Genomic DNA, 10,996 nt, shown 5'->3' with positions numbered 1-10,996 from the left:
TAATGACGGCGACCACAACTGCAAGCAAAATAATAATAATGATAAATAAGAGACTACAATTGCCATGATAATATAAATAATAATAAATGACAGACGGCAATTCTCAGCAAATTGATATTAATTAGCAATAGGCTGCAATTGCCAGCAAAATGATAATATACACTTGCCAGCAAAATAATAATAACAGACTACAATTCCCAATACTGTAATAAAAGCAGAATCATAGAATAGATTACAATTGGCAGCAAAATAATAATAAACTACAATTATTATTATTAATAATAACTAGACTACAATTCCCATCATAATCAACATTAATAAAAGACTACAATTCCCAGCAAAATCACCCTCATCAATAAAAAACTACAATCCCCAGCGAGGGGGGTCTTTCTCCTCCGGGCTTGCCATAGCAAGCGAGCAGCAAGGCATGCTGGGAATTGCAGTTCCTTCGCCCCCACCCCTTTCCTCGCGACTGCCCCCGGGGAGTCTCTGCCCGTTCTCGGCGCCTCCCTTTTTACATCTGGAGCGTGGGGGGATCCGGCGGGAATGGGCAGGAGCCGCCGCGAGGGGGGAGGAAGCCAGCCGGGCTGGGCTTTGCACTTTGGGCCTTAGAGAAGCCTCCGCGTCAACCGAAGACGCTTTTCAGAGCAAGAAATGTGAGCTGTGAAAAAGAGAAAGAAAAAGAAAGAAAGAAAGAACCCAAATTAATAAATTCCCCCTTTTTTTGGTTTGGTTGGTTCTGCCCTTGGGCGATCAATGAGCCTCCGGGAGGCTGCCGTAACCGCCTGCCTTCGCCCACGGAAAAAACTGCAAGAGATCCAGCCAGGAGGAAGAAGCTTTGGGAAGAGATGCAAGGAGGGATCGGACTTTTGGATCTCTCCCCCCCACCTCCCACAGAGCAGCTGCTTTGCATGCAGAAGGTCCCCTAGTTAGTAGCGAGGATTCTGAAGTAGCTGGACCAGTGGTCTGACTTGGTAAAAAGCAGCCCCCTCTGTTCCTAGAAGGTGCTTTGGCTTAGTGGTAGAGCACCTGCTTTGCATGCAGAAGTTCCCAGGTCCAGCCCCCCTCCTGCATTCCAAGCAAGGCAGGCGAAAAACTTCCTGAAACTCTGGAGAGTTACTGCTGGTCAGTGGAACAACAGCCTGGCTCCGTGGAAGGTAGGGTACCAGTTCTGCATGCAGAAGGTTGCCGATTCAGTCATTGGCATTGGGGCTTCTGTGTGCAAAGCAGATGCTCTACCACTGAGCTGCTGCCCATTCCCTAAAAATAAAGCAAGATTCTAGTCCTCATGGTTCCGAATGTTGATCGCAGGAAGCTGCCTTCCCCTGCATCTTGCTCCCGACACATGCACTCATTGGCAATAGCTCTCTAGGGCTTGAAAGTCTTTCCCAGCTCTGCTTGGAGATGCCCTTGGGGATTGAACCTGGGAACCTCTGCATTCAAAGCCAATGGCCTGCTGCTGAGCTGCATCCTTACCCTGATCAAAGAGCAAGGCCTGCTTGTTTTATCCTCCATGCCCCTTCTTCTTTACCTGGAAGAGCCTTAGAGGTGTGCTCAGAGCACCCCCATTATTATTCCAAAAGCAGCCCCATCCCACGCAGTGTGTGCCTCTGCTGGCATGCAGATGCCCTAGTTGGCTGCTCAGTTTCAGTTCCCTTGCACTGCAGGCTCCAGGGATGAAAGCACTCCAGGAACTAAGAACGAAAGCCAATCCTACTCTGTTTTGAAGCAGATGGCCATCTGTCAGGGGTTCTTTAGCTGTGACTCCTGCTTTGTAGGGGGTTGGACTAGATGCCTCTTGGGGTCCCTTCCCGCTCTACAATTCTATGATTATATGAAATACATTTCCTCCCAGGGAAGTGCATGTATTCAACCTCTGTGTAGCCATGATGCTTTTAAAAGCATATTGCAAGCTGGCTCTTGCTTGGGAATAAGAGGAATCCTGGATCAAGCCAATGGTCCATCTTGTCCAGCATCCTGTTCTCACTGTGGCCAACCAGATATTATAAGAAGCCTGCAAGCAAGAGCTGCTGGAGCGAGTTGCTTGGTTGGAGCTGGCCTTGCAGTGACTTGGCCCACCCTCGTTGACATGTGGCCCTCAGAAAGCTGACAAAAGTCCCCTGTCCCAGAGTTATCAAAACTTTGAAAGATTCATTTTTGCATACCTGAAGCTGGAAGGAAATCATAGGATTGTAGAGTTCGAAGGTACCCCAAGGCCATTGAGTCCAGCCCATGCAATGCAAGATTCACAACTAAAGAATCCTGGATAGATGGCTATCCAACTTAAAACCTCCCCGAAAGGAGTCTCCACCACCTTCTAAGGGAGTCTGTTCCCCTGTTGAACAGCTCTTGACGTTCAGAAAGTTCTTGCTAAAGCTTAGTTGGAATCTCCTTTCCTTGTCATTTGAATCCCTTGGTTTGGTTCCTACTCTCCAGAACAGCAGAAAACGAGCCTGCGCCTTCTTACGAGGGAGTCCATTCCATCGTCAAACAGCTTTGGGGAGACAGGATGATATTTTTATTTTGACATCCCTCTCCCAAAGGGCTGCCTGGCGGTACCCAGTCGCTGCCTTTTTCAAAGATGTGGGCTAGAACCTCTGACACAGATCACTGTGTAGAACATAACAAAACGTTGATAGACTTTGCAAGGGCTTCTAGCAGGAGTTCATGGAGTGGACCAGGGTATGTGTCTGTGGGTTACCAGCTGAAAGCAACTGGAGATGTGTGCCCTGGAGGCAAGGGGTTTAGTAGTAATAAGAATAAAAATAAATTTCCTGTACACACATATTTTTTTGAATGCCCCCAAATTAAAAGAATGGCAGCTCCAATTCTCTCCCCTGTCCCCGCAAAGGATTTCAGCTCATTGCCCAAGTATAGCTGAAATGAAACAACTGATTTTGAAAGGGTGCTTGCCAATTATGTATAGTCTTAGGCACCACAAATGTAGAGTGGGTCCAGAAATCTACATTGGTTCTGTTTGCTTGTTGGGCATTAATTTCCCTTAAGTATTTAGACAAACAAAATTAGAGCTTCATTGCCAGTAGGAAGAGTTGCAGCCTTAATCATTCTAGCATTCCCTCTGTTTCACAATATTCTTTTATTAAATAAGTGACTTCACTTGCTTTATTTATTTATTCCTGATTCCTGGTTTTTCTGATTTCTGATTTTTCTGATTTTTTGATTTCAAAATTCAAAAAATCAAAACATCAAAAACACACATACAAATGCAAATAAAAAGCAAAAAGCAAACTAAACAAATAAAACAAAAAATTATTGATTGATTTTTCCTGATTCTTGATTTTTTCTGATTTTTCTGATTTTTTTATTTTTGTGATTTCTGATTTTTATGATTTCTGATTTTTGTGATTTCTGATTTTTTTATTTCAAAAATCAAACAATCAAAAAATCAGAAACACATACAAATAGCAAATAAACAAAAAACAAACAAAATAGCAAACTAACAAAAAAAATCAGCTGCATTTTTTAAAAGATAGGAATAAAATGTTTCCAAGTATATGTGTCATAACATAAGCTAGCCTTTTCTTTTTTATCTAGTTGTTTACAAAATTGAAAGTAGACATTTTGTTGGTCAATTTGTTCAGACGTAATTGTGTCTGAATGTCCAGTCTATGTAATAATATAAGCTGCATAAATCAGTATATTTTCTCCATCCATTTTATTTCAAGAGTTGTCAGTCTTAAGAGATGAATGCATCATTCATTCTTTCATCTCTTAGCATTGGAAATTTTGACTTTGTACCACCCCAGTGCAACTGGGATGTTTGTGGAGGAAACTTTTGAGACTCAAAAGTCCAGATATATGTTTTTTTAATCAACTAAATAGATTGGGTGTGTGGGGGTTAACTGGGACAAGTATCAAGGGATCTAGTGACAAATAGTTTTTAAAAATAAAAATAAAATAAAAAGCACAACATTGAATCTGGAATAGAAACATTTTTAGACCTTGTTTTTGGAGGCAGTAATGTTCGAAAGCACGCCAAAAAGTACAAGTAGATAAATAGGTACCGCTCCAGTGGGAAGGTAAACGGCGTTTCCGTGCGCTGCTCTGGTTTGCCAGAAGCGGCTTCATCATGCTGGCCACATGACCCAGAAGCTGTACGCCGGCTCCCTCAGCCAGTAAAGTGAGATGAGTGCCAGAGTCATCCACGACTGGACCTAACAGTCAGGGGTCCCTTTACCTTTTAATGTTTGTGAATACCAGTTGCTGGCAACCACAGGTGGGCAGAGGGCTGTTGTTCTCAGGTCCTTCTTGTGGGCTTCCCATTGGGGCACCTGGTTGGCCACTGTGAGAACAGGAGGCTGGACTAGATGGGCCTCCTTTCGCCTGACCCAGCAGGGCTCTTCTTAGGTCAGGGGTCTGCAACCTTTAAGACAAAAAGAGCCACTTGGACCCGTTTCCGAAGAAAAAAAAAACTGGAAGCCGCAAAACTCGTCATTATAAAAATAACTTTTTTGTCACTTTTTTATTATTTCTTTGTTTGACCCCTCAGAATTACTCCTCCTCATAGAAATAAACGTTAAATTAACAAGTTACCTTTTTGTGTGTGTGTGTTCTTCACTCCCCTTCAAAACAGTGACCAGCGTACATGCCCCCTTTCAATGCAGTGACCAGTGTACATGCCCCTTACAATGTAGCGGGCGGGAAGGTGACGTCGGGACGGTGCGTTACTAACGCACGCACCGCCCCCATGCGATGTCACAGCCAGTACAGCGCCCGCCACAGTGGGGAGTGTCGGGGCGCACAATGCGCGTCCTCCCCTCGCTAGTATCCGTCCCGGAGCCGCGGCAAAGATGTAAAAGAGCCACATGCGGCTCCGGAGCCGCGGGTTGCAGACCCCTGTCTTAGGTTCTTGTTTTCAAAACAGGCTCTTTCACTAACGGAAAAGCTGTGTTTTCCTTCCTGTGCCCTCAATTTTATAAGGCAGTTAGAGCAACAAAAAGTGAGAGCTGCAACAAAATATTGCAGCGTGGAGTGTTATTCAGGCGTTCAGGTCAGCCAGCCACCCTCTCCCAGGATACTCCATTGCATTGTTGTTACCCCCACCCTTTGTCAGTCAGCATTCTGTGGCCACTGAGCATGGATTATTATTGTTGTTTTTGGTCCCCTTAGTTACACATTATAAAGATAATTTGGTTTCCTCATAGTCTGCTAATAAATATCTCCATTTTATCTTTTCTTGGCTCCATTTCTCTTCCATAGCTATCGGTGCTCAACCCCTGAGTTTGGGCAATTGTGAATGAAGTCAGTTCACTTTCAGATGTGAACAGATCCGAGTTCTGCACCCATTCCTATTTGATCATAGAATAAAATTTGTTGTTGCTGTTGAAATGAACCCTGTAATGTAGCTTATTATATGATTTCCGCCCCTGGTTTCCTGGATTCTGGTCTCACGTTCTCACAAAAAACCAACAACATATATACACCCACCCACCCTTCTGACAGCCTTTCCTGCTGTGTAATACGGTACAGTGTGATGGTTTGCTCCAGGAGTCTCAGCTGGGTGTAGACATGGACGACACCCCAAAAGGAGCACTTCAAATATCTGATTGCTCCTGACAGAAACTCCACCCCCCCCAGCTCTTGCACATGATCTGAATCCTATTAGAACCCACATCACTTCCATTTTGCTCTAGATTTTCCCAATAATGAGCTGTTGATAAAGAGCCCAGGAATAGAGGACACTAGCAGGTAAGTCAGGAGTGAACTTTTAATCTGTGAACTGCTTTGTATTGGTTATGATTGTTTTATGGGAATATGCAAGTAAACTCCCTAAACTCCTTAAATATACTAAGGGAAGCTGCCTTCCATTGTTCAAGGATGTGTGTGCACTTGTGAAGAGATCCATGACTTGGAGCACAGAAGGCAGATTGAGAGTATGTGGGTAAAAATCATAGGGGAGAAACAGCAGTGGCCTGCTGTGTCTGCTAAAGACCACCAAACCAGACTGAAGACTTGGGTGATGCTTTCTGATGCTTTCCTAGAGCAGATTACTAAACATTCAAAAAAGAGAGCTACAGTAGAGATGGGCGACTTCAACTGCCGCGGTATCTGCTGGGACTGTAAGGTCCAACAAATTCCTCCAATCCCTTGCTGAAAATTTCATTTCCCAGAAGGGGATAATCGTATCTTGAACCTGGTCCTCACCAAGGGGAAAGAACTGATTGACTAAACTGGGAAACTTGGGAGGAAGTGATCATGACCTCCTGGGTTTCATGATTACAGAGGCAAGGTAAAACTGAGTAGTCAAACATGCACACTTGACTTTAAGAAGCCTGATTTCAAAAAGCTTAAGGAGCTACTGAGAGATTCCACAGTCAGAAAAACTTTTTTTTTAAAAAAAGGAGTTCAAGATGGTTGCTAGTTTCTTAAGGGGATGGGCTGCTCAAGACATGGGCCAAGCACTTCCACCCAATTTCCCAAATTATACCAACAACACAGAGCTACAATTTGGCATCACTTATTCTCTGTAGCATCTATTCTTGCATGTGTGGCCGTGCCTAGGAACTCCCTCCATATTGATATTATTGTACTGTTGATTTCGACGCCTTCTAAAAACACATTTGTTCAGGCAAGTCCACCCAGATGTGTAATTCTATTGTGCACATTGGTTTTTAAAAATATATTGAATTTATCTGTATTTTCATAATTTTATTGGGTCTATTGTTTTTAAATTCTGCTTTTTGCTGTATTTAAATGAGCATTTTATACCATTTCACGTAGAGATTTCAAACAGTATATAAAGCTATACAAATAAAAAAATTAATTAAATAATTTGTGAGCAATGGAAATAATAAGAACATAAGAGCCCTGCTGGATCAGGCCTGTGGCCCATCTAGTTCAACATCCTGTTTTCAGAGTGGCCAACAAAACTTTTCTCCCTCTCTTATAACACTAGAACTCATGGACAGTGAATGAAGCTGAGTGTTGGAAGATTCAGGACCGGGGGGGGGGGGAGTCATTTTTCACGCAATGCAGAGTTAAACTGTGCAACCCACTCCCTCAGAGGGCAGTAATAGCCTACAACTTGGACGGTTTTAAAAGAGTATTGGAAAAAATCATGGAGAAAAAGGCTATTTATGGCTACTAGCCATGATGGCTATGCTCTTCCCACAGTGGAGAGAGGCAGTAATGCTTCTGGATAGCAGTTGCTAGAAAAAGCAGGAGTGGAGAGGGCTCTTTTGCTTGGATCCTGCTTGAGGGTAGGCCACTGTGAGAATAGGATGCTGGACTCAGTTCTGGATTTACCGTATTTTTTGCACCATAACACTCACTTTTTTCCTCCTAGAAAGTAAGGGGAAATGTCTGTGCGTGTTATGGAGGAAATGCCTACGGGTGGCATGCCTACGGATTTTCCTCCTCTAAAAACTACGTGTGTGTTATGGTTGGGTGCGTGTTATAGAGAGAAAAATAGGGTACGTATAAGCTAAACAAGCTATAGCTTAGGGCCTCGCTCTCTTGCCCCCCCCCCCAATTTACTACTTCTTAACTGTATTTCAGTTCAACAATTACTTTGATAAAATACATATTTTGTTATGCTAACTGCCTCTCATCTCAAGACGGGGCTCCACCCATTTACTAACTAGCACATTCTTTGGATGTTAATATTCTGGTTTAACATCCCAGACCATTACTAGGCTTTGTTCTCCTAAGGACCCACAAGCTATCACCAGGCTTGCCTAGCTGTATCTGGGGCTTCAGAATTTGGCACAGTTTAACTTCCCAAACCTTGATTAATTCTGTTTTTATTGAATCCAGAGATTCATGGTATATGGCACCCTACAAACACATAACAGTGGTTTTCAAAGTAACGGGAAAAAATGGAATTAATCTTTTCTTCTTTTTATGGTCCCTGGTTCATGGAACCTTCCAAGCCAGAAGTGGTTTTGTGCCATGTGAAAGATCACTTAAGATGTGAAACTCGGAAGATGTGGAAGATGGAATAAAGTGTTGTTTGAAAGCATCCTAAGAAAACGTCAAAACACATGAAGAGTGGAATGTGCATGTTTTCAATTATTTTCCCCAACAATTATGACCTTAAATCTAAAAGGACTAAAAAACCTATGTAAAATAATTAACTTGAAGATGAAATGGAAATTGTTCAGAGCTCCTCCCCAAAACAAACTTAATTCATGTCCCAGTCACTCCGCAATTATTGGAATTGGTTTCAGGTATCATTCAGAGATTTTCAAACTAATTTGGTGAACTTTGTTAAACTGATCTACAGTTCATTCCAAGCACTGCTGTGTCCTACCTTACAAGGCTGCTGTGTAAATTCCAAAGGCAATCTAGCAGAATATGATATGAACTATCTGAATAAATGGGAGGCCCGCTGCATGGGATTATGGCCGCTTCTGGAAGGGAAATAGCAAACATTTCATTTCTGAGAGCACAGACTCCTGGGCATTTGAGCATTCACAATGCTGGTCAGTATGCTGGCCTCTTGCAGGAGACACATCCCTGATTTCTGTGGATCCCATGGCGTGAACCAAGTCACTTCCTCTGAAACTACCTTTTTAGAGTTTCCTATAAGCCACCAGCCACTTATCCAGAAGGATAGATTTCTGAATGGGGCTTCAGTGGGGGGTTGTGAGGTGGGGAGGGGAAGAGTGTGTGGAATAAAAGGTGTTGTGATCCTTTTGAATGACACCTTACAATCGTGACCCTTGTGCCGCTGGGGACTGAATGCTGCCTGTGTGAAATACACCTTTGCAAGACTGAAAATCGTGGTGTGTGTGTTTTAAGTATTAATATATATGGGGGGTGTTGACTGGGGAGGACATTGCGGTCATCCGTGGCACTGTCCCCCCTTAGGCTGAAAAAGTCCCCGGCAATAGCTTTTTTTTACTTGCCTGCAGCTGATGAGTGAATGTCCCAGTGACCACTGGAGGTCACTTTTTCAATAATATAGTTCAATCCAACTTTATTTGAGCGAATATCTTTTCATGCCGTAGTATCTCTCATAAGCCGCCAGGCACAGGGAGAGAAAGAGAGGGAGAGAAAGGGGGAGAGGGGGAGAGAAGCAGCAGCAGGAAGATGAACAAATAATAGCAGAGGAAAGGAGGAATGAACTCTTAGCCAAACCAGAGTAAATGGGGAAATACGGTATGTTGCTTATGGGAGAGGAAAGATAAAGGTTTGGAAAAATTGTTGCATCAGACCTGACTCATGCAATGTTCTCTGCAAATGTTCCTAAAGGATTGCATCTTATGCTAAATAGGCTATGTTGAAAGTCTCCAGGTGGACCAGGGACCCTGATTGCTGTGTTTCTTGTCATTGCAGGGGTCATACAACCGGGGAGAGCTGCTCTTCCAAAACTGTGTGCCAGGCCAAGGAAGGCTAAAGTGATGTTGAAGAATGGCCAATTTTGCCACAAGAAATAAATACACATATTAAAAATGTTAGTTTTAGATGAGCATGCCTAGTTGTGTCTCTGCATCACTAGCCTCAACCCTGCCATGTTGGAATCCCTTGCAGACGACCGCAGTGCCTGGGGAGAGGCAGTCAAGCTGTGTATCCATTAGCAGTGACCAGATGAGAAATGACTGCTGAGAGGAGTGCAGAGAGAAGAAATGCTATGGTGTATCTGCATATGCACAACCGGACAAATTCATCTGCCCCAGCTGCAACAAAACATGTCTCTCCCATATTGGCCTACAACCACAGTGGGCGCTGCAACCTTCCAACAGCTTGACCTCACCCCCAAAGGCACACTCCTCCATTGTCTCCCGAGACACATAGATGCCAACAGCCGAATTGTGTCTCTGCATGAGTAACAGCTCTGGGTTTATATTCTCCCTCTCAATCCACATCTCTACTGTTGCTGGAGTGTTCAGTTCTGAGAGCGACAGGATTGCTTATTGCCAGAGGAAGCTGCTATGCATCTCTGGGTGAGGTGATGTTGCTTATGCGTTTCCCATCTTCCAGTCAGTTTCTGCTGGGGTGGGCAAGTAGTTGCATTGTGGGCCTCTGGTGCCATTGGATCACACAGGCACTCCCAGTGCAAAGATGCAGCATAAATACCCAAGGGAGGCTTCCAAGTTGTGTCTTTGCATGAGTCTCTGCTCTGGGCTTGTCCTCTTCCTAGACAGCTTCTGCCAATCTGCCATATATCAGCATCACATATCCTCAGATCTTTCAATCACTCCCAGTTATGGCTGATGGCAGATTCAGAGGAGGCTGCCTGAGGCATCTCTGGTTGAGTGACTGGTTTGGGCTTGCCGCCTCCTCACCAGTTCCTATATGGACACTAAACTGGGAGGGGCAGCTAATGCTGCAGAAGACAGAATCAGGATTCAAGATGCCCTTAACAGATTGGAGAACTGGGCCCAAACTAATGGAATGAATTTCAAAAGGGAGAAATGTATAGTTCTACGCTTTGCCAGGAATAACCAGCAGCATAAATATAAGATGGGGGGGCACCTGACTTGCAAGTAGTACATATGAAAAGGATCTAGTGGTCTTAGTAGACCACAAGCTTAACATGAGTCAACAGTGTGATACAGCAGCAAAAAAACAAACCAACTAATGGGATTCTAGGCTTCATCAACAGATGTATAGCGTGCATATGAAAGGTTAGTAATAGTAGTGTTCTATTCTGCCTTGGTCAGGCCACACCTGTGGGCACCACACCAGTTCTGGGCACCACAATTTAAGAAACATATTGACAAGTTGCAGCCAAGGTGATAAAGGGTGTGGAAACCAAGCCTTATGAGGAACAGTTGAGGGAGTTGGGTATATTTAGGGTGGGAAAGAGGAGATTGAGAGGAGATATGATATCTATTTTCAAATATCTAAAGGGTTGTCACATGGAAGATGGAACATGCTTGTCTTCTCCTGCTCTGGAGAGTGGGACCAATGCCTTCAAGTTACGAGAAAGGAGATCTTAGCTAAACATCAGGAATAACTTTGTGATGGTAAGAGCCATTCGACAGTGAAATGTACTCCATTGGGAGGTGGATTCCTGCATTTCAGGGAA

General features: G+C 43.8%; 1 long non-coding RNA gene across 2 annotated transcripts; it reads left to right on the top strand.

Moving 5' to 3' along the window:
* Positions 1-242: 242 nt before the first annotated feature.
* Positions 243-9,428, top strand: LOC309523821. 2 transcript variants are annotated; one of them, XR_014215644.1, is made up of 3 exons: positions 4,195-4,368; positions 4,867-5,709; positions 9,301-9,428. It is a non-coding gene; the product is annotated as an uncharacterized lncRNA (long non-coding RNA). The 2 variants fall into 2 exon arrangements; XR_014215643.1 differs by lacking the exons at positions 4,195-4,368; positions 4,867-5,709 and adding an exon at positions 243-656.
* The last annotated feature ends 1,568 nt before the right edge of the window (positions 9,429-10,996 follow it).

The sequence above is a fragment of the Podarcis vaucheri genome (assembly GCF_965113315.1).
Source record: "Podarcis vaucheri genome assembly, chromosome: Z".
Lineage (NCBI taxonomy): Eukaryota > Metazoa > Chordata > Lepidosauria > Squamata > Lacertidae > Podarcis > Podarcis vaucheri.
Note: the sequence above shows the minus strand (reverse complement) of the source record. Positions and strands in the feature narration are given on the sequence as shown.